General features: G+C 45.5%; 1 protein-coding gene across 10 annotated transcripts in view; it reads right to left on the bottom strand.

The window, feature by feature from the left end:
- Tmem108 (transmembrane protein 108) overlaps nucleotides 1-27,222 on the bottom strand; it is a 287,643-nt gene that overhangs the window by 242,573 nt on the left and 17,848 nt on the right. Inside the window, exon 1 of one of the 10 annotated variants that reach the window (XM_087561343.1) lies at nucleotides 9,688-10,059. The exons of 8 other annotated variants lie outside the window; for them this stretch is intronic. The gene's annotated coding sequence lies outside the window, so the exon portion shown is untranslated. Of the gene's footprint in view, nucleotides 1-9,687; nucleotides 10,060-27,222 lie in introns of those variants that run through there. One more of the 10 variants, XM_087561352.1, reaches the window with a different exon arrangement.

The following is a 27,222-nucleotide window of genomic DNA, read 5'->3' on the forward strand; positions in this document are numbered from 1 at the left end:
AAAAAAAGAAAAGAAAAAAAAAAAAGAAGAAGGTAAACACAGAGGCTGCCTCCCTGAGCAGCTTTCGGCCATGGCCTGAGCAGGAGAGGCACCAGGTGAAACTTGGTCTCACTGACACCCATTGGGCTGAGGATTCTGCCACTTCATCTCTATAAGGCCTGTGATCAAGACACCACTGCAGGCTAGTACTCAGACCCAACCTGAAGCTTTGTGCCTGCCTGTTAGTCTCCCTTAGAATGGTCTTATTGTGGGGTCCCCCTTGCCTTCAAGGTAATTGTAATTCCTTATATGTGACTAAATGTTTGTGTCCCTCCCATCCCAAAACGCAATTGCATGTTCAAACCTAACCCCCAGTGTCAGGTATTCAAAGTTGAGACTGCTGGACATTAGTGCCATTATGAAAGGGACACTAACAGGCTCCCTTCCCTACTTCTATGGGGTAGAGCACACAATGACATAGTCACCCAATGAGCCAAGGAAACAAAATTTGTTAGTGCTTTGATCTCAGAGTATTCCCAAACTGTGGCAAGAAAACTCCTGCTAGTCATAAACTACCCAGCCTCTGGCATTCTATCAGAGCAGTCCCAGAGGCCTAGGATACCTGCAAAGAGAAGACAACAGGAAAATTTCATCCATCCCCAAGAGGCACTGAGAGATTTGCAAAAGTCTGCATGGTCCTTTCCATGCACAGAGCCCCAGCTGAATGCAGACCACACAGTACATATGAGCCGTTTTGCCTGGGTGGTCTTGAGGACCCTCTTTAGAGACGGGGAACAAACACACGTGGAAGGGAGAGGCTCAGTGAGACAGACCACAGGCTTTTATCTCCCCCTTTGAAAGCATGAGTTCTGCCCGTCATCCTCCGGCACATCCCGTTGTCCTCATTAGCTATATAACTAGGTTTTGGTATTCGGGTGTGTTTCCTTTTCTCATTTTAACTGCTGAATGTTTATGAAAAAAGTAGGTCTTGGATATCGTATTGTCAGTTCACAGCAAAGAATTACGTAAAGTTTTCAGCATCTATTCTATTTGTTGGATAAACCACTTGAAAAAAAAATGATTAGACTCTCTACTTCTCCTAAAAGATCCAGGAATGATACACATATACACGAGAGAGACTTCACATGTGGCAATGAAAATTGTCTTATTTCATGCAATTACTCTGATTGAATAGACAATTTCTGATCTTAAAACTCTTCCAGAGAAACATCTCAAATTTCTAATTATTTCCTACTAAGCTGTATTTATGTTTCTGTCGATTAACCACATAAATTATTAAGTCTCTATGAATAATTAAAATTTAAAACGATAACAAGGAAGTCTGTGGCTTCTCAGAGGGTCAGAGTCTTCTGTCTGTGGCTCTGGTGTTTCCTGACCTCCCAAGCTTGGCTCTAACTCTGACTTGACCACTCAGTTCGGCTCTACAGCGCAGGCGCACTTGATTGCTGGTGAGGGATCAGGCATCACCTTACCTGGGGCTGGAAGGATCCTGATGTTCTAAGACTTGAGAATTAGAGAGGAAGGCTAAGTATAAAATGTGTGGCTCTCCCAAGGAGCCTAGAAGGGTGGTTTCCTAGGGTCCACAAAAAAGCAAGTTGGGAAGATGGACATGGGGGGCTAAAACGGAAACCCACGACCCACGTTCACTGCTTTCACCCAGTGACACACCAACATGATGGCAGATGAGGCCCCAGCCTCGGGTGAAGAGCTAGAGGCAACAAGTGACTGATGGGAGGGGAGAATGAGTCTTTTCCAGGGGTGAGCTCTCAAGTTGGCTAACCAAAACCAAGTAGACAGCCCTAAAAGGGCCTTCACACACGTAACACCGCAAGGACTCGGCAGTCACAGTATGCATACATGTAACAAAAAAAAAATAAAGGCCAGGAGAAAAGAAGGGGTGAGGAGTGGGGAGGGTGGAGGAGGGGGGACGTAGGGAGGATGTTGTGGATGGCTGTTTGCATGTTCTGCTCCCTCAAGAGAGGTTTAGATCATGCACTCGGGTGATGTCAGGCGGAATCTCTTAATTGGGCAAATAAAGGCTAGAGTGTGATTGAGCAGTGGAAGGAAAAAGTGGAGCTGGAAGTTTTAGAAAAGGGGGAAGAGGAAGAAGAGGAAGACTAGAGGGAGAAGGTGGAGGAAACAGAGGTGGAGGATAGAGCAGACCCACGTGGCCTGGAGCAGCCGGAAGTACGGGGATCTCACAGCCGGGCAGTAGTGTACCGGTGGATCTGGCCAGTCAGGCTGTGCAGCTTGTAAATATATTAACGGAGTTGTGGGTTCTTTGCACAAGCACACTGGGGTTGGAGATTTACCGATATAAGTCTGACTGCTCTCCGATACAGTGTTTTCCTTTCATGAGGCTAGAGGGAGATGGATGAGACCTGCACAGTCGTCGTCGTTCTGCAGACCAGCCACGGGGATGGCCTAAGGAACTTGAGGCCTGGTCGCTCTAAGCATTTCCAGGAAAAGCTGGTTTGGCCTGCCCCGAGAATGCTTGCAGCTAGTCATGGGAATGGGTGAGACTGCGGACGTCCGCACCTAGCCGGATTTATGGTGGATTATTAAAATTTCATGCTACAGGATGGAATGAAGTAGGAGTGAGAATGAACAAAGTCCACTGCATGACATCCTCGAAGAATTAGTAAAATATTGCATTTAAATATGCTGTTTAAATGTTTGATTATGTGTATTGATGTATGTCTGTATATGGGTATGTGAATGACTGCAAGTATCCAAAGAGGTGAGAGGAGAGTGCCAGATACCCTGCATTGCAGGCAACTGTGAGCTAAGTCACTTGGGTGCTGGGAACCAAACTCACTGGGGTCCTCAGAAGGACGAGCTTTTAACTGCCCAGCCATCGCTCCAGCCTGGGTCCACCACTTTTAACCAAAGTTCAGATCCCAGCACAGCCTTGCTACAGATTTCTGTTCGGGGAGCTTTCTCAAAGGCTGAGGTTAGCTTCTACAGAATTCGGTGCTGAGGACACAAGACACAAGGAGTCAGCAGGCAGCTTGGGGGCTGGCTGCTGGCAATGCTGCCAGGGAGGACACAAACCTCTGTGCCCTCTGAGGGCAGCAGAGCTCGCTCTGCCTGGGAACCTGGACCGTCAGTAAGTAGAGCAATCCTGCAGATGAAGCTGGTCCAGAGAACAGGAAGTTGCCTGGGTTCAGGAAGCCTTCTGAGCAAGGGCACTTTGGTGGGCAAAGAAAAGCTGAAGTGTTCCTATGTCTGTCTCCCCAGTTCAAGAACTTTGGAGATGAAATGTGATTCCAGTGTCCCTCTGGAAGGCAAGAGTTTGTCTTTGTTTTTGCTTAGGGATGCACAAGATACATCCTTTTCTCCAAGGAGCAAGTGGAGAGAAGACACAATTGACCCTCTTGGGAAGGACATGGCCTCCTCCACTGTGGGCTCTGGGGACACCTGGTAACCCTGCTGCCTGGCATCTTCTCTGAACACCACTGTAGTCATTACACTAAGAGAGAAAGGGAAGTAGGGGACAGAGAACAGTGAAATGCCCAATCCCTCTTTTTCCAAAATACAGTTTAAGGCCTTGGTGTGTTTGCCCTACAATTTTTAAACATGGCTGCCTTCCTGTGCTGCCCCAGTGTAATCACACATGCCCAGGCACCTACTCACTTCTCATGCCTCCTCCAAGCCTTATCCTGGCTTGGTCAAAACGTGAGGAACTGTGGTGGCTCTGAGCCATGGGTGTAGCTGCCCTTGGGCTCCAGCCTTCCTACTTCATATGTAGAGGCAGAGAGCACAGCTCCAGCCTTCTGAAGGCACCATCCCTTGGGTCTGACGTGTGACTCCATCCTGATGTCTTGGCTGAGCTTTGATTTCTTTTCAGTAGCCTGTCCCTAGATCTGGATCGGTTCCTTCCAAGAGGCTGACTCTACCCAGCCCTGGAGAGAAAATGCAGTTCCCATAGCTTCCCCATCCTTTGATGGATTTGCTAACTACCCTCTGCCAAGGTCCTCTCATGGTTCACCCTGAAAGTTCTCTCATTAGCCTCTACCAAAAAGAGACAGCCAAACGAAAACCCAGGTAGTCCACTCAGCCACTCAGACTATTTGAAGTAGAAAAACTGAAGGAAACAGTTCCAGATGGACGAGCAGGCCTATGGCCTTTGTGGGCACAATAACCCTGCCTTCTGCCATACCCTGCTTCTCTCGGGAATCTTCTCTTAGCTTCACCTTCTGCTTGTGATCTCCAGCTCGCAAAGGCAACTGCAGGCTGGGCTCTCACAACTTAAGCTAGCAGAAAGTGATCTAAGAATGAAGCTATTATAAAAGCCACTGTAAACAAAGGCTCAGCTTCTAGGAGAGCCTGTGGTGGTTTGAAGACTCTTGGCCCAGGGGGTGGCACTCTTAGGAGGTGTGGACTTGTTGGAGGAAGCGTGCCATTGCGGGGGTGAACTTTGAGGCTCCTATGATTAAGCTCCACCCCATGCAGATCAGACCTTCCTCCTGGCTGCCTCTATATCAAGGTATAGAACCCTTGGCTCGTCCACTACCGTGTCTGCTTGCACAATGCCATGATTCCTGTCATGATAATGGACTGAACCTTTGAAACTGTAAACCCCAATTAAATCTTTTCCTTTATAAGAGTTGCCTTGGTCATGGTGTCTCTTCACAGCAGTACAACCCTAACTAAGTCAGACCCTGCGGAGGTCCCGACTTCCATCTGTTGGCCCACCTGTATGGACAATAAGGATGGTATGGAACCCTTGACTCCTCAGAGAAGAAAAAGCATGCAGGGTTACACAATAACAGACATGTGCAAGTCATCATTATTATTTGTCCTTTGTAAAATGTCCATCTTAATAAGGCACGAGATATAAAATGCATACATATATGTGTATACATACATATACATACATGTATACGTGTATACATGTATGTATATGTGTCTATAATTAATGCATGCGTCTTGATGAACTTGGACATACATTCATGGTACCACACTGCAACCAAGACACAGATCATGTCTACCAACTCAAACTTTTCCTCATGTCCTTCTGTGTGTTTGGGGTGTGTGTGTGTCAAAATACTTAACATGAGTCTATGCCCTGTCCTTTAAAGTGAATAATGCCACGTGGCTAAGTATAAGCATGACACTCTTCTAGAGTCTCTAGAACCTATGGGTGTGTGTGTGTGTGTGTGCATATATATATATACATATATATACACACATATATATATGTATATATATATGAAATTTCAGAAGCCTCATTTAGTGGGATGGCATGGCTTTTGTCCTTTTGTGACTGGTTTGGTTAGTATAAAGTTCTTTCTCATGTTAATCCATTTTGCTGTAAGTAGCAGGAATTCCTTCTTTTATTAGGTGGAATATGGGTGTCTCCCTTACCTATCATCAGTTGCCATTTATGCTTGTTTCCTTACCTTAGCTCTCATGGACACATAAGCGTACAGATCTGTTAAGAGTTTGTAATTAAAGAATTTCAACATGCAAATGACCTCACCTTCCAATAAATCCACTTTTGTGTGTGTGTGTGTGTGACCTTATGAAGGTAGTAATGGTGACACTTGCGGGCTGAGCTGTTACAGAATGCCTGAAGTCACTTGAGAAGAATGGGGGAGGATTGGCAGTGACCTCTGAGGGTTTTCACATTGTAGAGGCCACTGGAGGACCCCAAGGGACACAGGAGAAAGGACTGAAGGGCCCTGGGGACACAGGAAGAGGATTAGGTATCCATCAAAGTCCACCTTCATATAACTGCACTCACCACCCTCTTCTATTCCAAGAATATGTGCAGATCCTGCCTGGGGTTACACCGACATATGACCACCATGATATGATGGGCTATGAGGAGAGGCTCTGAGTCAGGGGAGAAGAGTGGGCAAAATGTAGCAGCTGATCTGCCCATGGATGCCAGGAACTTAGAAAAGGCATTTTTCCAAGAGCAAGGGAGGAGATGGGTGGAAGAGATAGGTGCTATCAGCTTAAGGCAAATCTGTTTTCTTAGAACAAGTTAATCATATTTTCACAATTACAATGATGTATGTTAAGTCAACAACTCCAAAACTTACAAATACACAAGATACTGAGAAAAGGTAGGAGCAGGAAACAGCATTCTTCAGAGCATAAAGGTGAGGTGAGTCCGGTTACACCCCCGGACTTCAACCAGACAGACAGACACTGGACTGACCATGTTCCACCCCTGGCTCAGTGAGACAAGGTAAAGGGACAAACATAGGAAAGGAGAAGCAGAAATGGAGTCACATGACCGCCTTAAAGACCACCCTGCAGCACTGTCCTCTTCCCTCCATCCTGACTGGGCCACAGTCACCTGCCTGAGGGCTCGCCCGGGGCTACCACAACCAAAGGTCACTCCCACGCGTCTCAGCATCTCAGCGCCTGACACTTCATCCACACTGGATCTCTCCACATTTTAATCCAGCCACATACAGCCTGTAGCTGGTGACACCCACTTCATGACAAGGACATTCTCTGAGAGCAGCGCTCACCCTCTGCACAGGTGTGCTGCCCAGCGACTTTCTGACTCACGTGCTGGGAACGGAGAAGAAACCTTAAGTGAAGAAAGTGTAAAGCTTTAACTGCTTTTGACAAATAATTGCCCTGGTGTGTGTGAGTGTGTGTGTGTGTGTGTGTGTGTGCGTGCGCGCGCACGTGTGCATGCGTGCAATGATGCTGTGACAGTTGGATACACTGTGAAATGAACTAGCATAACCAGTTCAACTGGGACAACTATATACACAAGTGAACCAGCAGACTCCCTGCCCTGGTGGCTACTGCTCAAGCCTCCCCTGTGACTTACACCTTTGCACTTTTGTCTCCCATTCCCCACACTATGACCTCCTACAGTCATTGTTCTGCGCTCTGCATCTGTGGTTTCCACGTTTTATGCTGTCTCCTGTGAGAACATATCAGGGTTTCTGTCAGACTTGACTGATTTCATTATAATGTCCTCCAGATTCATGGATGTTCCTGCACTCGAATTCCCTTCTTTTCTAAAGTGAATTGTATCCTTTGTTGTGTCGATATACTTACATACAAATACCACATATACATTTTTCTTTACGCATCAGTTAACTGACACTTTGTGTAGATTCTTAACATTGTAAATAATGTCGCAGTGAGCGTGGAGTGCGGGTGTGTCCACAGTACACTGACTTCAAGTCCTCAGGATGGATCTAACCAGGAGTCGCTCCCTGGATTTGTTTTCAGTTTTAAAAGCACACCCACAGCTTTTCCTTTAGTGGCTGAACTGGATGACATCTCCACCGACAGTGGACAGGGCTTCCCTCTTCTCTGGGACCTCACCAAGATTCCCTTTCATCTCCCTAAGAGCGAATGGGCTACTCTCTCTTGAAGTGCTTGAGTTCTGTACCTTAGGTACTAACCCATTAGCATGCGTCATTTACAAGCATTTTCTCCCTGCCCATAGGTGGCTGTCCCCCTGTCCCCGCTGTCCCCATGCGGCACAGGAGCTTAGAGTCTGACGCCATCCATCTGTCCTTCCTTGGTAGTGTTTGTTGCCTATGCTTTGGGGATAAATTGGAAACCTCACTGCCCAGGCTCGTGAGCGCTCCCTGTCATCCACCAGTATTTTCACTGTCTAGAGTCTTAACATTAAACTCCTCACTGTACTCGAGAGTTCATGTGCAGTGGAAGAGCATGGCTTTATTCTCTTGCAGATGGATATAATATCGGATTTCTCTAACATTATTTACTTAAAGGTCTGCATTTGTTGTCTACTTTAGAGAACACAAACTGATCCTAAATGAATAGGTTCTCTTCTTATTCCATTATCCATTGTATCTATTTTTTTCAAGATTTATTTATTATATATAACTACACTGTAGCTGTCTTCAGACACACCAGAAGAAGGCATCAGATCTCATTACAGATGGTTGTGAGCCACCATGTGGTTGCTGGGATTTGAACTCAGGACCTCTGGAAGAGCAGTCAGTGCTCTTAACCACTGAGCCATCTCCCCAGCCCCATTGTATCTATTTTTAAACCTGCACTATGCTGCTTTGATTATTATACCTTTGATTAGTATGCACACATATGCACATACACGTACATGCACATGTAAACACACAGTGTATTTTAATTTTAATTATGTGTATGCGTATGTATGTGCATATGAGCGCAGGTCCCTGAGGTGGTATGGGTGAAGAATGGTCTGTTCTCATACTAAGGACACAGCATGACGGAAATCCCTTCCACACAGCTATGAAGCCCCACACCTCATGTCCCCAAAGGCAAGCTCCATCCCAGCAGCTGGCAAATTCCAAACCTTCATTCCTTATTCTGCGTACATGACCACTGCCTTCTCTTCTCCACTCTTAAATGGTTAAGTTGTTGTACCTTATGCCTGTCCATGAGCCATCTTAAGTCCCTCCTATAATGAGATGTACACTAGGAATAATACGGTAATACAAACAGACTGAGAGATCATCTCATGGGCAGGCACACAAACCACTGTAGGAGCCTGGACCAGATGGCAGGGAACGAAGCCGGTGGCTGTCCCCGTACAATGCTGACTAAATTTCAAGCTCTGAGAAAACTGTTACTTCGCAGAAAAGATGAACTTAAGTAAATCAGAAACAATCTAGTGAGCGATATCACGTTCCAGCTGCCACACAGAGGAAGGTAATCGGAGGGTTAAGTATATAGGAAGACCTGGGACCAGAGAGAGAACCCACAGAAACTGCAGTGATACAGCAAAGAGTCAACACTCAGTACCTATGAGGGCCGTCTGGAACCCTTATACTTAATTTAGGAAGCTTCTAGAACAGTCTGTCTCCTTGTATGTTGAACCAAGAGGGGCAAGCATTAATAACCCCACAACTACACTGAAAAATTCTAGCGTGCAGTCCCCGCCCACTTAAGTCTGTGGAAACAGCTGAACCCCGTAGAAACGACTTGTGTTGGCATTTCAATTTTCACTTTTAAACGGTATTTTTGTTCCTAGAATGCCGCGTACAAATACGCGTAACTACACGAGTGCCATATGGGAAGGGTTTTTTGGTTTGTTTTTTTTTTTAATTTGAAAAGAACTGGCCCAGTTATGAATAAAACAACTTGTTGGAAATAGGGTCAAGGGGTTATTTAATAAATGCTGCACACAAGTTCTTAATTAAGCAGTGTGGGCCTGGAGGTGTAGCTTTGCTGGCAGGCTGCTTGCCTTGGATACAGAGGGCTCTATAATCTTCTCGGGCACAGCATGAACCAGGTGTGGTAACACAAGCCTGTAATCCCAGCACTGGACGCTTGAGGATCAAAAACCGAAGGTCATCCTCACTATGCAACAAGTCTGAGGGGCAGCCGGGGCTCATGATGACATCAATAAAACCAGGAATATGAAGCCCATGTTAATCATCTCTCCCTTCCTCCCTTCATTTCTTTTCAGCAAGTAAGGAATGTTTCTGGAAAAAGAGAGGTGGGGATGGGGGGAGGGCCGGCAGAAGGAAGGAAGGACAGACATATGGGACTGACAAACTCTGTTTCTCCTGCATTAACCGTAGCTAAACAATGTTCAACTAGGTCAGAGGCCGAAAGGTTGGGTTTATGCCACTGTAGGAAAGAGCACACTGTCATTCTACAATTTCCTGAGATAAATTTGTTTTCTCTAAGAAACAAAAGATGAAAAAGGCTGGCAAAAGCAGTTATGTTTACAGTAAATCCACTTACCAACCATGAGTGAGGCGTACAATGGTCTGGTCAGCTGAAATCCACCCAAGCCAGAGTCAGGGTCACCCTCAGCATCGGGGAGCACCTCTGTATGTGCTGGCATATCTGCGTATCTCACAGCCACACCGCGTCCCACAGAAATGCACAGGGACACAGAGAAGTTAAAACCCAGACAATTTAACCCCCTCTGCAGAAACACTCACTGGATCTGCTGGCTTTGTCGTCCACAGCTTCCCAAACAGTGACATCACTTCCACAGAGTCACCAAGTAAGACAAAGGCCTGGCCCTGTCTTCTGGAGTCTCCGGCCTGATGCAGGCCTGATTGTACTTTGCTGTCTCCAGACTTTTAGAAGCTTCCGGGAGCATCGCAGCTAGAAAGAAACGTCTGTGAAAAGTTCTGGCTGGGATGAAAAAGTTCAGTAAGCCAACGCCATGAACACCACTTCTGTTCCACTCTGTCTCCCCAACCATTATCACAAGCTGTCGTTTTCCAGGATAGACAAGGTGTTCTTTTCTAGTGACTTTTATGTTCGCCTCTGTTCCTCTTCTGTTTTGCAAATTGTGACTCAGATCTCAGAGTCCCCTCATGTACAACACAGCCCATACAAGTGAAGGGTGACTACGGGTCCCATGAAGCGACACTTCTGGGTGATAAAGGAAGGAGAGACGCAGGCAGAGGAACGAGGAGTAAAGCTGGGTCCTTTGTAAATCTTTCCCAATTTTGCTGTTGTTGTTAGTGCCTGTTTGGGACTCAGCAAAGGGTGACACAGATAATGAAGATGCTATAGTGAGATGTGATGATCTGTCCTGGAGATCCTCTCAGTTTTAAAATCCAGCACTCACAAAGAAGAAAGCAGGAGTCATTCTCCCCCAAGTAGACAGCCATCAGTCGACATGCCTTCAAGATGTTTAGTACTTTTTTGGAACCTTTCCTGGGCTAAGCAGACAATGGAGCTGAATAGTTGCCAGGATGGTAGAAGCCATATCTGGCATTAGGCACAGATAGCTTCTTGGGCAGAGTGAGGGGGCACCACAGCTCCTGTTCCCCACCTCAGAGTGGTGTACATTAGGATTTTTATCAACTCCCTCGAGTAACAAGTGGGGAGTGGAGAAGCAAGACAAGGTTCTGAATGAGGCAAGATCCGTCACTGAAATCCAGCCCAGTCTAAGGGATGCTGTCTGACCGACAAAATGACAACGCAGAGCGGAGTCAAGCCGGAGAGCCTTCCATGACCTCTACCACGCATGACTCTCCCCTGGGTGACAGAGAGAGCCTTGGCTGAAGTCAGCTGCTCTATGGCTGCAGTCAGAGTCTATATAAGGCCCTTCCAAACAGGAGCCCAGTGGGAGACCCAGAGCCCTGAGTACTGCCCCACACTTTCATACCCACAGCCCTGGGGGTGTAGGGAGTAGATCCCATCCCTTCCACCTGTAGGGCACAATGAGGTCTGGGCTTCCCTGCTGTTTGTCACCCCCCAGCCTTACTCACCACAGGGTCCTTTATTCTTTTCCCTGGTCCTATTTCTAGCTCTTCCACAGAATCTGCAGCTCCTGGGTTGTGTCCTCTGGGACACTAAAGGTCATCCACAAGGTACCACCGCTTCACTTCCTTCCTGGAACATTTCCCCTAGCTTCCTGTCCTGACTGAAGCTTGGCCTCCCCCCGCCCCCCAGAACATTTGCCCACTCCCTAGACCTTCACCAAGGGCTCTTGGGCAGTGGCTTTTCCCCCAATTCCCTGGGCTGTGGAGCTTGGAGGTGGAGTGGGAGTCTTCACTGTTCTGTTAGCACATTCAGACCATGTCCCTCCTTCCTCTTATAGAAAATCCCCAGTTTTGAATCATGCACAATCAGACTTTTCCCACCCACTCCCTCTCATTCTGGGAAGCCCTGAGTTGTTGACTCCCTCAGTGTCACTCTGCCACCTGCCAGTGGCTCTGACCCTAGGTGAACTTAGAATCACATTGGCTTTTGAAAAGTACTCTCCTCCGAGGTCATACACCAACCCTTTCCTGCAGTTTCTCCAAGCCACAATCTAGCCACTGTCTTCTGTCAATTTGTACCCCAGGAACCCCAATTTGGACAGTCTGGCCCCAGAGACTCTTGGCCCACTGACTCAATATTTTTCAGTGTCCCTCAGCTGCCTCATAATGGGCTTCACTTTGTCAAACACTTTAAATTCCAGTCAATTATCATAACTCTGCTCTTCTGTATGATTAGAGCTCCCTCACCAGTCTAGACCACTAGGCAAAACCAATGCCATTAACTCAACCCTCCACCCATTCACACATGGGCCCAGAGGGAGAAAAAGGGCAACTCTGTGAATGCCCCACTCTACATTCAGAATCTTGAACTCTGGCAAAACTCTTTCCAAAATTCTTCACACCTCTCTCTGGATATGCAGGAGTGGTTCGTTCTCTGCAGAAATGAGCTGACATTAACCAGCATCCCAGGGTTTCAGAATAAGACAAATTTAATTCTGTAAAAGTGAATTTTATACGAGGGTTACTTCCAGGTTCTAAGATGGCATATATCCTCGGTGAGACTATTCGTCCAGAGTCCCCTTGCATCAATTCTTACGATGATATTAAGAGAGATGAGTGTGCATGGCTGAGAGTGCACAGCCGAGAGTGCACAGCTGAGTGTGCACAGCTGAGTGTGCATAGATGAGTGTGCACAGATTGTTTCTCCCGTGGTGCTAGGGTTTGAGCCCCCCACCTCTCACACACCATTAACTGCATTTCTAGCTCCCTTCAAACTTTTTGTTCCTATTGAGCTAGGGGGTACCAATAAGTCATCCAGGCTGACTTTGAGCTCTCTCTGTAGTTCAAACAGACCTTGAACTTGTGACAATCCTGCCTCAGTTTCCCAAGCAGCTAGGATTACAGACCTGTCCCTAGTCTACAGGTCCGTCACTAACCTCCTTTCCTTATACCTATCCTGAGTTTTAGAATGGGGGCTGGTGGATAGCAGCCTTAAATAATATTCACTGACTACAAATAAACATTTTATTCTTTCTTCCAGTCTGAGAAGATTGAGGCAACTTCAAATTATGGAATGTGAGATGAGAATGTGAGTCATAAAATGCAAAAGGCTTCCTTGCCATTGTTTGCCCATTAGGGAGACAGGTTATGACTCTTTAAGGTCAAAAAGTAATATTCTGCCACCAGAAACTCTTGCAGCAGAGAACAGCACCTTGGGCTGAGAATGACAGAAAATAGATTTTTATTTACAAGGTGAATAGGTGCCCTTTTCTGCTGGGAAATGCGTTCTCTGGCTTTCTCCCCAGCATTTCCACACAGAAGCCTCAGTGTCCAGCCCACGGAGCCAAAATTGCAGGTTCTTGGGGTGCCTAATGAACGGCCAATGGAGAAAATTGCTAGTTCTTTTTAAAAATAAATGCCTGGAGTGGCAGCGGCACTCAGTTAAACAGTACTGGCAGAGACGCACTATGCCCACTCGGCTCCTTTAGTGCGAGGTGCTGATTTTCCTCTCATAGCTGCACAAACGTTCGAGGTAAAGTGTCGAACTAGAATATGAGCCTGCTGTCCCGAGCAGCAGGGCCTTACAAATTCCACCCGGCACCTCCCCTGCAACACAGACCTTGGAATTATTCTACACTCCATGCTTCTGGGGAATAGGATACACACTCCGGAGTTCATATTAACTCAGCGTCACAGTAAATGATGAATGTTCCAGTCAGATAACGCTGCCTTGCTGGGAATAATGCTGTGATAGATCTTATGAACGCTACAAGAAAGGAGATCCTAGATGCCAAACAGAAGGAGGGAGATGCTAATTGCCGTGACTTGGTCTGTGCACACTCTGTGCACCTGGGTGGCACTTGTATTATGTTCTAAGGAAGGGTGTAGTCTGCCTCATTGTAGGCAGACAGAAGGCTCTACCACGGGAAGCCGTGGCCACAGGCAGTGGCAGAAGCTGCTCAGATGGTCCTGCTCAGAGCAGATAGCAGTGAAAGGAGCACATGGGTACTCGTCTGGCTTTGGTCCCTTTCCCTATGTGTTCCACCCAGAAGCTCATCCCATGAGACTGTGCAGCCTACACTGAAGAAGCCCTACTTCCTCAGTCAGTCCCTTCTAGAAACAAGCCCAGAGGTGTGCCTCCTGGGTGGTTCTAAATCTACCAAACTGACAATGAGTATTACACTACAGCTCAGTAGTATGTGCAGTCTACCCGTGTAAATAAAAGTAAGATTTAAAACATATATGACACCGCAAATGCTTGGGTTATCAGGGATCCGCATGCTAAATACTGTTACGGGATTTTCCTTAAATTATATAGGTATGGGTGGGGGATAAGGGTGGGTGTGCATGGTACATTTGTAGTGTGTGTGTGTGTGTGTGTGTGTGTGTGTGTGTGTGTGTGTGTGTTTTCCATGCTGTATGAGTAGAAGTCAGAGGGTCTCTCTTTCTCCCATGTGGGTCCTGCTCAGATAACAGGCTTGGTGGTGGGCACCTTTATCTGCTGAATTAAACACGTTCATTATTTAAAGATTCAAACCACACAAAAACAAAAACAAAACTCACATGAAAAAGACATAAACTTTTGCATATCCTCTCTCTGTCTGTCTGTTTGTCTGTCTCTCTCTCTCTCTCTCTCTCTCACACACACACACACACACACACACACACACACACTCACACACACCTTCACACTAACAGGTTCACATCGTTTGTTCTATTATCAGAATTGCTCTGTCTTAATAAGATGCCATGGCTGTCTTCCCACTGCGGTCATTTCTCAGTGTTTAGCAAGCCTTCCATTAATGGATATTTAGGTCATATCTAGACCGTTCTCATCAAAACAAGTCTTGAGTGAGTATCTCTGTTGGCCTCTTCAGAGCCACATGACTGCCTTCCCTGGACAAACACAAGCAGCTGAACTGCTGAGTCCGCGTGCACGCACATTAATAATTTTATGTATTTGTCAAACTGTCGCCCAGCCATAGCAATGCATAACAACCACAATCGTACAGTGTCTGGATACCCACTGTCACCAGCGCTCATGGTGATAAAATTTATAACCACTGCCAACACAGTCACCTGTACCTGCATATGACAAATATTAATGAACATACTCTAAATACCATAATCTCTCCCATTGCTGTTTACGGTGATACTATCCTAAGAAAGCATTTTTATCCATGTGTTTCTGTGTGGTTGTAGTATATGTATGAGTGGTGTATGAGTACAATGTGTGTGTGTGTGTGTGTGTGTGTGTGTGTGTGTGTGTGTGTGTACCTATGTATATATACAGAGGCCAGAGTAGGACATCAAGCATCCTACTGTCGTGCTCTCTGCTTTATTCCCTAGAGACAGGGGCTCTCATGAAATCTGGAGACAGTGAGGCTATTGGCCAACAAGACTCCAACCATCACCTGCACATACAAATGAAGATGAGGTCACAGCCAGCCATCACCCTGTGTGTACACATGACGATGAGGTCATAGGCACGTGTTAAGTATACCCACATTTCTTTTCTATTTACTTGAGTTCTGGTTCTGATTTCATGGTTCCTCAAGTCTGTACCTCGAACATTATTACCCACTGAGCCATCCCCATCCCTAAGGTTTTAATTATTATTATAATGTAAATCAGAAACTTTTCTTTCATAGTTTGATTTCCGTGACATGTAGAAGGATTTCATCGGTCCAAACTTTTAAAAGTCTTTGATACTGTCTGATAGTTCCTCTATGATCAGAATCTTACTTAAGAATCTTACAAAAACATATCTAACCAGGAAATACCCTTAAATGTAGAACTCCTAGCAGACAACGTCTCACAGCTCGGAAACTCATTAGCCAGATTAATGATGTTAACAGCAATGGGGATGAAGACATCATCGTATGTGATCTTGAACAAACTGCCTTTTTCATACCTGCCATGTTTCTCTGCACAGGGATGAGAAACTCTGCTGTGTGCAAGATAATACGCGACACCCATCACAGGTTGGGCCAATCCTCCTAACACCCTGTCCATCCACTTCACCTCACCCCTGTACCCATTCATGATGTGTGAGTGACGGGTAAACAGTTCTTGCTTCGGTCTTTGTCTGGTTAAACCCACACGAATGCAGAGGTCTGTAGAATTAGGAGACAGTGACAGAACTGTCCCTTGCACTGCCGAGCGGCAAACTTCCAGGCTTGTTTCAGAGAGCCTCAACGTTTACTCAGTAACTTAAAACTGCTAAACCTCTTTTTTGCTCAGCACTTAACCTCTGGCCACTCTTGATTTCTAGAGACCCCAGATCTTCAATGTTATTACGCAGTAGAATAGGGTTTAAAATAAAACCCTAGTGACGTGGGTAATCAGGGGAGGTAGATACAGGGATGTAGGCTTATAAAGGACAAACCGTCCGGTTTATAAGAACTGATAAACCGGATTCTATAACTACTCTAGGAGGAGAGGGACCAAGACATTAAACCTGCTTTATGAGCAGCATGGAAGGAAAACACTCAAGATGTTTCTTATCCTCAAAGCAGAAGCCTTTGTTCTCATCCTGCTGGGGTGCTAAAACCAAGTCCTTTAGACAGGGTGACTTCTAGAGGCTGAAGTCAGCTTTAACTATCACAGCCTAGAGCTACCCAAGAAGGAAGTTAACTGAGGTTAAGGGGTTTCCCAGACCAGATTGGCCTGTGGATGTGTAGAAGACATTATATTGATTGTTACTTGAAGTAAAAGGGTCCAGCCCACTGTGGGCAGCACAGCCCCTAGGCAGATGGTCCTGAGTTACATAAAAAAGCTAGCTAGGCATGTGATGATGAATAACAAAGTAAGCAATGTTTCTCCTATTTCTCGATTCATACCTAGGTTCCCACTATGATTTCCCTTGAAGAACAACTGTGACCTGAACTATAAGCCAAGTAACTCCTATTGTCATCTACGTTATTTTGGTCAGAATACTTTTTCACAGCAACACAAGGGAAACTAGACTAGAGTGTCAACACGGTCAAGTTCTGATGAGAGACCTCTTCTAGGTGGCAGGCTGTTTCCATATTGCTGTGTCCTAAATGGTAAAAAGGGGGCATTCTAGCCTTTGGTCATGAGGGCAGTAATTATGAGGGCGCCACTCTCATAAATGACATGTCCAGGGCCCTTTCTCTGAACATCATCAAGCCAGGGATTAGGTTTTAGCACAGTCGATGATCAAGCACAAACTGTTCATGAAACAGCCAGCCCAAAGGCCAGAATGAAACCCAAGATGTCAAAGTATCCACGGTACCTCAGGGCAGGATGGAAACGTGTGCACGAGCGTCTGACCGACCTTAGACAAGTCACTTCTTCCTCTGGGCTGGTAATCATCCACTTAAACATCACATAAAAACCTTCCTGCACCCACAGGCAGCTCCACGGTGTGGGTCTCTGAGGCTGTCAGTGCTTTACACTCTAATCAGATTCCATTATCTCTCTGCTCTCTATCCCCACCATTTGATGGCTACCATGAATCCCCCGAGCCTTACACTGTGCCAGACACAGACCTGAAGAAAACAAGGATGGGAAGATTAAAAAGTAAAATTCCTAGGACAATGTCCTTAGCACTATGGCCAACAGAATATCCCCAGGCTGTGTTTACATGCTTGTGCATGTAAGGACAGCTATTCCTCTTGAATTCTATGAAGGCTTGGGCCTAATTAGAGGGAACCATTTACAGATCACTGCCTATTTTGCTTGCTTTATAGGGACAAAATTATTGCTAAGAATATATAAGAATTAATTCTTGTTCCTGTCACTCAAAGAAAGTGAGTCACCTAAGGAAAAATAAGACGTGTTCAATTATCAGGAAAGGGACTAGAACATAAATAAAAATGACTTTACCAGTGTTGTGGAGAATCCAAGCAGCTGTGTGACCTTAATTGTTACAAGCCTAACCCACAATCTGTGAGAACATACCACACAGAACACTGACCAGTCCACCCTGTGGACAGCCAGCCAACTGGTGTGGACTCGTGGGATTCCAGGCTCTTCCCAGGGTTAGCAGATAGGGTTAACACAGCCCGCATACACCACACTCATACACCACACCATACACACATAAATGAGTAGCCAGGAGGGTTCAATTAGCCATATGCACAAAAGGTCAAAGGATGCAGAATTCAGTCGTAAAGACATCTTCTCTCTCACTGGTGGGCAAGAAGAGATGGTTCATTCAGTAAGAACCATCACAGGTATGAAAGTGCCAGCCCATCTTAATAATGAAGAACAAAGACCAAACTGGGAAAACATCACACACGGTTAGCTGTTACTGCCTAGAGTGAGAGAAGGAAAATATTTGGTACTTGGGGGTAATAAAAAAGATAAGAGAAAAAGCGGTGACAAGTAAACGGGGCAGAGGAAGTAGCTTTCGTGAAACTCAAATCTGCAGGTCTCACATGAGGTTGTACCGTGGGAGGGCGAGGCAGAGAGCAACATTTTAAACGGAAAGAACAAAAGAGACCCTGAAGTGCTGTCGGCTGGGCAGTGGGACAAGGGCAGAGCTGCCAGCCCGGCCGGCACTGCATTGTTCGACATTGCTGGCAGGTACATTCATGCTAAATGTGTTACAATCGAGAATCAATATGAGGCAGCGTCAGCTCTGAATAGACTCCGAGGGCTTACCCGAGCAACGCTGTTAATGTCAGGTTGCATTTTATACAGTGGTGTTTAGAATAAAAAGCCCTACATTCGGGTCCTGGAAAGCATCGTTTTAAAGAAGTATTTCTCCTACAGACACTTAGCTGCCTTGGCCATGAAGCACAGACTCTTCACTTGGGCCCGTGAGGCAGCTACGGGGCAGAATAGAACCTGGAACCCCTGCCTTCATTGTGTGCCTGTACTCTTGGAAAAAAAGGCACAGAGATAAATCCTTGTCCTTCGCCTTTCGTCCTGACTCACTTCAGACTCCAAAAGGTGAAAAACCTTGAAGGACAAACAACCCCCACACCCAAATGGCAAAAATTACCAAGGAGGGTGCACCCTTAGCCACTCTTGGCTGCCAACTGAATAGCTCATCCCGATACCTCACAGAACAGACCTGAGCTGGACCACGGTGGTCACAGATGAGAAGAAGCACGCCCTGACCAGGACTGCTTAATTATACACACCTCTTGTCCTCTATCACACTCAAACCTGTGTCCTTAACCTAGAAGTGGGACTTGGGGGTTCCTGGACTCCATCTTGTCTTCCCCTTCCTGAAGTGGAAACACTGAACTTTCTCTGTTTTTCACTATTTCTTATCTCTTTAACTGGTGTACTGGAAGCTGTTAGAACACAGCTTTTATCATTAAAAACTCCAGAGACATTTTTTTGGGCAATGACAGCTGCTAGCCCAACAGTTAGTCTTCATGATAACTCTCATCGTACACGAAAGGAAACAGACATTTGGCTGTTAAGAATACAGGGGAGCCATGGAATTGCCAGTTTCCAATGTGGGCAGACAGACAAAGACACTGGGAGAGTCCACGAGCAAAGTTTTCAAACTCACAGGGAAAAGTCAAAGCACGCACGAGCAGCTTACTGACAGGGTTGGGGTCTGGAGCCCTCTCACAGGAGGATGTGCTTAGGGACACTGTGAGCATAGTAGGTAGCATGGCTAATCATGGGTGGTGATTGATGTCAGCCCTTCTGCAACTGTGACTCTCGGTAACTCCACCAGCAAGCACATACCTGGACCACCGTGCTAGACAGGAAGGAAACAACCACAGCTTCCACGATCGCAAACGTTCTGCAAGGTTAAGCATTGGTGTTCCCAACAAACGTTCTGCAAGGTTAAGCATTGGTGTTCCCAACCTAAGAAGGCCAGGAGACAGTAAACCTTCTGCCCAAACTCACATTTCTACAATCTGATAAACACAGGACACATCACAGGTTTACACATCACTGTACGGAGGGGAGAGTAGGATCAAGGACCAGCTGTGTGGTCCAAGGATGAGTTTGTGCGGAGAAAAACTAGGAAGAGATCATCAGAGGGCACTGGGTGTCTGCAGAGCCTCCGTGCCTAGTCACTGTTCAGGAACCACTGTCCAGTCGGCTGAAACCACACAACTGGGGAACAAGAGTTTTCTCTTATTTTTGCTTAAATTTTTTCTTAGATTTTTTTTTAAACTGGAGATAGTCAGAAGGCAGAGGTAAAGAAGCAAGAGAAGAAACGCTAGAGGAAGAGAAAATAAAATGTGACTCACAAATAAATTTGCATCATTCCAAAGCACATAAGAAGAGGGACCAGGAAGATTGTAAGAGCCAGCAGTTGAGGACAGGAGCAGAACGGCATCCTCTGGCCATGAAAGGACCATGACACACAGACTCAGAGCATCTGTGGATGCCTGCACAAGACCAGTACAAGATCAGGCTATCAGCATTCCAGCATGGGGTGGGGAAGGGCCCATAGCCTCTACCCCTAACTGAGGAGCTATGGACAGTTGATGGCTTCTGGGAGAGGAAGAATCCGTTTTCTTTAATGGTGTGGCCCCTGTGTAGGTCAACCATGCACTAGTAGACAGCCTCACAACCACGAGTGTATGGGCAGGACAAACTGGACTCAGTGGGTTAGTAACAGAAATAAAAGAAGGAATGAAGTTAGAATTGAGGGGTAAGAAGGAGTGAGTAGATCTGGGAGCAGTTAGGGGGGTAATAGGATGAATAAGATTGAAATGTGTTGTATAAAATTTTCCTAGAACAAACCATCGTTTTTTAACTTCAGGGCTATATTAATATGGGATCTCTGGAGAAAAACCCCACTTTCTGAGTGGAGAGTGTCTAAATGACACAGTATCATTAAACAGTCAGCAAATGCTATACTAACATAATACCAATGAGTGAATGTTTCAGAACACCCCATCAGGTTCTTTCCAATGGCAAAGGGGCAGTCACCATATCCAGAGGAAACATACCCATGGCTGTCAGCCGGCTTCTTGGTCTTCAAGAGGCGCTCAAATGGGTGTGTTAGCAGGGATGGGTCTTAGGCCAACACAGCAGCCAAGCTTCACTTCTTTGAAAGGCAAAGGCTAAGACCCAGTGGTAGACTCAAAGAAAAATGCCGAGCTGAGTCTAGCATCTCAACCTCAAAGGATGGGGTGGGTTCCTCTAGGCTGGGGGGTCTCATATATGATGCATGAAGAAGCATCTACACCCCAAATCCATGTTCCCTGGGACATTTAAACTCCTGGGAGCCTCGTAACATTTATGGCAGGGATGGAGTCAGAGAATGAGGAGCTTGGACACTCATTTCATGTCTCAGAATCTCTTTACACCCCGTAGAGAGCAGCTGTCGTCACTGTGGCTACAGCATCTGTGACCCAAGGGGGTTGCAAACTAATTTCTGAGTCTATGAGAGCTCATGTAACTGCTTTATTTTTGCTATAAAAATAGCGGGACTTGCACATTTCTGTTACTTTATTTTTAGTTTATGTTGCAAGATTAGTGAGTCCTTAAATCTTAAATAGACTTTAATCTTCTGGTAATAATTAGTACCTAAACACACACACACACACACACACACACACACACACACACACACACACACACGTGTCTTTTCCATAAGAATTCTATATATTTCCATTTTACATTATTTTTATCTCAATAAATTGGACAGAGACCTTCCCAGAGTTGGAAGAGAAACTGGAGCAGATAATTGAGATCTGTTCTTTCACCTTGGCAGTCAGCAGCTGAGTGAGAAAACTGATCCCAGTCACCCTTTGAGAACTAATGACATTCTTAACCCAGCCAGCACTCAGAGAAGCCCTGCTGAATTCACTTTCTTTGGCTCCTCTTTCAACATAAGCTGTGTCCCTTTAAGAAAATACAGACCCTCTGTCCCATGATCTGGATGCTTGAAGAGAAGTGTTAAGAGTCTTAAAGGATTCAATGGAACGATGGGTCATTTGTACGGCCCCAGATCACTTCACTCCCAGCTGCGTGAGTCCAAATGGAGCTGAGACGATCCTTGCCCAGATGGAGAATCATAAAGAAAGACTGAGCCTTCTGCGATAGTGGAATGTATTCCCTCACAAAGCCACTCAATCACTGGTACCAAAGAAAGGAATGCTCCAGGGTCAGGGCTTGACAAAGCGCACCGTACAAAAAAATTAAGCCCGTTTCAGTTGAGCTAGCCGTTCCCCACAGAACAGTGCTTGTGTGTGATTTATTTTTAGAGTAAAGAGGCAAGTTATTCTTCGTTTATCAGAGCTGGAATCTTACCCACCCAGCTGTTGAGCAACACTTGTCAAAGATGTCAAAACGTCTTTCAACATTTAGACAGCCACCTAGCTATTATACCTGGGGGACACGTGGTTAGCTGAAAGAGTCACATGTGACAGATGCAAAAGAGAGAAGAAACACATATCTGTACGTAAACCACAGCTCTCATTTCCCAATCACCCACTCCAGTAATTGCCCCAACACTCTGCACCGTGAGACACCCAGACTCCCAGAGAAAGGACAGCGTCACATCTCTGCACAATCGCTGCTGAGGATGTAGACTTCCTCCTTCTGAATAATCTTCTGACTCTTCATTACACCCAAAACTCCAAATTCTGTTTATAATTCTAGCAAGGAGTGGAGAACTCAGGGTCTATAAACCAGAGACGGGTCTCCCGTTCAGTCAGCCTACTGCACAGCTTCTGTCAAGGACAGCTGCAGGACTGTCATCCTTACTGAAGCCTTCCATTCAGAGCCGCAGCCCTTTAGACCAAGAGAGACCAACAGCATCCCTAAAATTGCCAGGAAGGAGAGTTTGGACCAGCAGGGACAGTAGTCCCTGCAGGACTAATGAGTTCCTATACAACCATAACACTCCTCTTCCTCTTTAGGGATTGGTCTACATCAGTCATCCGTTCAACTCATAAACACAAGAAGACGAACAAGAACAGAAGGACCCAGGGGAATCTCAGAGAGAAATGCTGAGCCAAGTTAATTACCAAGAGGTAAAACACGGACCAACCAACTACAGTCAGTGTAGACACAGCCTTGAACTACAATAGGCCAAGAGTGCTCTTCCTGCTCCTCCCAGAAGCCCTAACTGCATGAGGTCTGGCAAGGCTAAACATTCATCCTTACATGACTTTGATTCACCACTACCCGCTACCTACCTAAAAGGCACACACCCAAGCTCATCTCTCCAACAATGCTTTTCTCGATAATAACTATATAGAAATTAGTTGGCACAATGACTTGACTAGAATAGTATGGGAAGTTAGCATCCCCGGATGCTAAACATCTCAGAGTATATTAGAAAGTTCAACACAATAGAGAATCATTTGATCAAAAGAGCTAATAGCACTCTTTTCCCCTTAAGAAAACAGTCTCTTCTAGCAGTCAGGGCAGACAGAAGTGGAGATAAGAAAACAAAAGAGAAGAAAAGACATAAGATCCCTATAGTTAATAAGCTGCTTCCTAGTATGACCAGAGATACAGAAACATACCTCTGTAACCAATTATCTCTAACACTTGTACTAAAAATCCCCTCTAAAGTGGAAGAAAATAATATATAATGAACAGGTGGGTGACAGAAAAAACTGAGGTTGAAACTATGTGCTGTGCAGACTTTTATTAAATCATCAAGGCTGCACTTAGGCTGGAAAGAGAATGTAGTCTGGGGGACAGCTACAGAAGTGAGCTTCACAGGAGCAGGATGGGGCAAGCTTAAGGCTAGCTTGCCAGGTCCTGACTGGCTGTGGATGGACAGAACACAGCTACATAATGGTGTGGGAACATGCTGTCTAATGCACACTGGTACCGAAGCGGGAATGCAAAGGATGATAGCTTCGTCTTGCTGGTGGGGTGTATCTATGGGGGGAATTCAAACCCACCACCATCTGGTAAGCAATTCATAGGCAAATGGACTGAGCCAAAATGGCGTCACAGATGTTAAGCCCTGTCATTCCTGCCTTTAAGTCATAAGGAATAGGGCAAAGTGTTGTCATCTCTGGCTACTTCCCATCAACTTTGGATGTAGTGCAGGGTAGGGGAGGCTAAGGAATGATGGTAACTCCTTTGGTAGTGATGGTCATGAAGACCTGTCACCTACTGGTTAATGAAGGACTGCATGTACTCCTGTAAGAAGTTGGAGAAATGGCAAAAGAGACATGGTCCAAAGACTAGGGTCAAAGCTTTGCTAGTAAGAGGGGTTATTGGGGTAGCAGCCAGGGGAGAATGGACCAAGGCAGTTCCAGGAAGACTGATGGACTTGGAGTTGCTCCTCTAGCTTTTGTTTTGTTTTGTTTTGTTTTTGCACATTCCCTTAGCTTAGATGTCCCATCCTGAACCAGGCCTGATTGATTATGACAGAAGCAGTGCCCTTCCCCCAGGGCTAAGCAAAAGTCACTGGTTTTTTTTTTTTGTTTTTTTTTTTTTGTTTGTTTGTTTTGTCATGATATTCAGGCCTCTGCAATTTTGAAGAACCAGGAAATCCAGGTGTTACAGTGCTGGGTCTCAAACATATGTCTAGAGTGACAAGGAGAGGGATGAGCTAGGTGGCCCATTAGTCCCTTCCTCAGAGGGCACTTGAACAGCCTGTAGAGGTTTAGGGGAGCATATCTCTCTCTTAACTGCTTCAAGCTGACAGTGTAGAAAAGGCAGTAGTCAGTGTGACTCCAAGGAGGGCCCACCTAAGAGACCACAATAAAACTTAACAGACGGCAAAGACCTAGAACCTAAGACAGCCATGAAGTGACAGTGTGCTCCCTTGGATGCGTTGTGCGAGTGAGGCAGCAGCTGTAACACACACATGGGAGATTGACAGGACTTGTGTAATTCTTACTGAGAGAAAAGTTAAGAGTTATGGAAGTTTTGTCCTTCCTGGAACAAGAAAACCATCTTAAGCCCCTGTGGCAGGCCTTGCCATGGGTGTTAGGAAGACTGATGACTTCTGTCAGGGTTGTTAATTACAGGATTGAAGTTGGTTTGGTAGACTTGAGACATTTTTCATTGGCAAGCATTAAGTTCAGACTTGACCATCAGGTCTCCTCTATTATAACCTTGAGGGGAACATTAAGAGATGAAGTTAATGAGGAAAAAAATTTTAGTATCATAATTAACTTGACTTTCGATTAGTAAGGTGAAATGTATGTGTACTCCTGGACGGACCATGTACCAGAGCCCTGTAGAAGGGTAAGGTAAGTGTGTTAGAGAAGTCAGTTACAGTCAGCATCCAGTTGAAAATGTAAGAGAGAAATAGAACCCTATTGGGTTCTCTTATGGGGTTGTCTAATAAAGTCCTACAGACAACACCTGGACATCAAGAAGAATTTCCCAGACTTATGAGTTCAGTAACAGAAAATCTGGCATCCTCCTTTAATTATGGAACATGGACCATTAGAAAGACACACCATGTCTGTGGTAAGTACTCTTCCAGACAGAGATTGCGTGTTCTACTTCCTAAGTACAGCTTTTAGGTTTGGCTTCAGTATTTAATAAGACAGGCCTGAGAAGCTATGGACAGACACTGCAGGGCTGAAGCAAGCCAAGGTAAATCTTGTTTTATATGTGGGATGTATGTATGTATGTATGTATGTATGTATGTATGTATGTATGTATGTATTAATCAAGAAGAGAATCATTAGTGAGAAATAGTTGTCCACATAGCATCTCATATAGCTAACTGTAACACCTTAGGACTTGCAGTCCCTTGAGCTGTTATAGAAACACACTGACTACTTTAATCTTAGTTACACTTTTGTGCTGGGCAGTTAGGATCATATAGACGGCCAAAATAATGTTTCTTTGGTCCTGTGAAGGCCAGTTGTGGATCTACTCTTCAGGGCCTGTGAGGAACCTCTGACTCTTCAAGCCTTCCTTCTTACTTTTGTCCATCTGTGTGAAGATAAGTCAAAGGCCTTGCTTAACCTGGCTTGGCTGCCCACTGAAGCACTGAGGAGATCCTTCTTTTATGTCGACACACTGGGTGTTGGTTAGAATTCACTGTGCGGGGACTCCATGGCCCTGAACAAGAGAACCAGTGACTTCCTGCAGATGCAGAACATTTCTCGAGTTGGCCTACAATCCTCAGACCTCATACATGAGGAGGAAATAGCCTCCCTTTTAATCTCTCTGGCCACGTTAGAACAACCTCCAAGGAGGGTTATTAAACAGATTAGCTATACCCGTTGGTGTTCTTAACCACTGAATAATGTTAATAACTAGATAGTTTTAAATAAATTTTGTCTAGACATATATTTTAGCCAGCTTTTGAAATTTCTTTAACTTAGACCTTAGAAACTTTAAAACCATATGTGTTATCTTTAAATCTCATGCTCTATATAATTTAAATAACTTTCTCGAACCTTTGTAACTTAGAAAAGTCTTTTAGCTTTTCCCCCATTCTGTAAACGTACATTCATTTTAATCTTCACATTACAAATATTTTTGAGTAAAACAATTTTGATCTTTTTATCCTTTATAACATTTTTTCTTAATGCCATGAGACATGATATCATTAATGAATTAATTTGTTATTTGTTGAGAAGGTAAATAAGCAATGTTTACCTACATCTGGTGCCAAAACCCAAGATCCTCTTAGGATCCTTTGGCCAGACAGAAAGCCCTCTTTCTCCCCATGGGGGTCATTCACTCAGGAGCAGACACCCACTGAGATCACTATTTTTGGCTAAGCACCCACTGGTCACAACCTGAGATCTGTGCAAGTCTTATTTGGAGGCTTTATTGGCACTCTGTAAACCAGCCTGGCCACTTTTGCTTGCTCTCCTCCAAGCACGCTCCCAACCTCACTATACTTTCCTTCCCAGACTCTCTGATCTCCAGACTAGAGTCCTCACCTGTACTCAGATTCTTTGGGACAAGGTAAACTTTCTAGGTCTATCTCAAAGGAGCCTGAAGCAGACCCCAGAAGCCCCAGGAGCTTCTCACTCTTCTTCACTGAATCACAAAACCTGGAGGTTACGGGAACCCCTCATGTTTGACTTTGTGATCCTCTGAGTCTTGCAAGCACAGGAAAAAAATTCCCCTAATATTTAGGTCCATCTTTCATCTTCGCCCCATGCCTGGGGTGATGCTTCAGTGGCAGGATTAGACTCCCTACCAGTCCTGCCCATACTGCCCCAGATCCCTTCATCTAAAACCCAAATGTTCATGATATGGGCTTTAAATTGTCCATCCGAGTGGATACACTTTTGGTCTGTCTCAAGACAATCTTAAAGAATGTCTTCTTAGTGAGCTCCAGTCCTCCACACTTGCTTGGCTGCCCACCCACATCTGGCCTCAGTGGCTGCGGTTCAGAATTTTTATTTCATTGTTCTCACTGCTCTAAAGGCTCTCAGAGGAAACAGCAATGGTCCGAGGTACCCTGTGCCCAGCAAATGGTGTGAGGTACCCTGTGTCCAAGGCTGCCTTGCCTTCATTTCACCCCCCTTTGTATTATAACTCCTGTCCTGCATTCCAAATCCTCTCCTGCCACCAAAACCCTGACCCCCCCATCCAATTCAGACCCCCCCACTTCAGTTCCCTGGCTTTAAATCCCACTCATGAATCTCCTCCCCACATCCCTCTCCAACTTCCCTGTCCCCATTCCTCAATCTCACTGCCTCTC

Source organism: Rattus norvegicus, chromosome 8 (genome assembly GCF_021556685.1).
Source record: "Rattus norvegicus strain SHRSP/BbbUtx chromosome 8, alternate assembly SHRSP_T2T, whole genome shotgun sequence".
Taxonomy (NCBI): domain Eukaryota; kingdom Metazoa; phylum Chordata; class Mammalia; order Rodentia; family Muridae; genus Rattus; species Rattus norvegicus.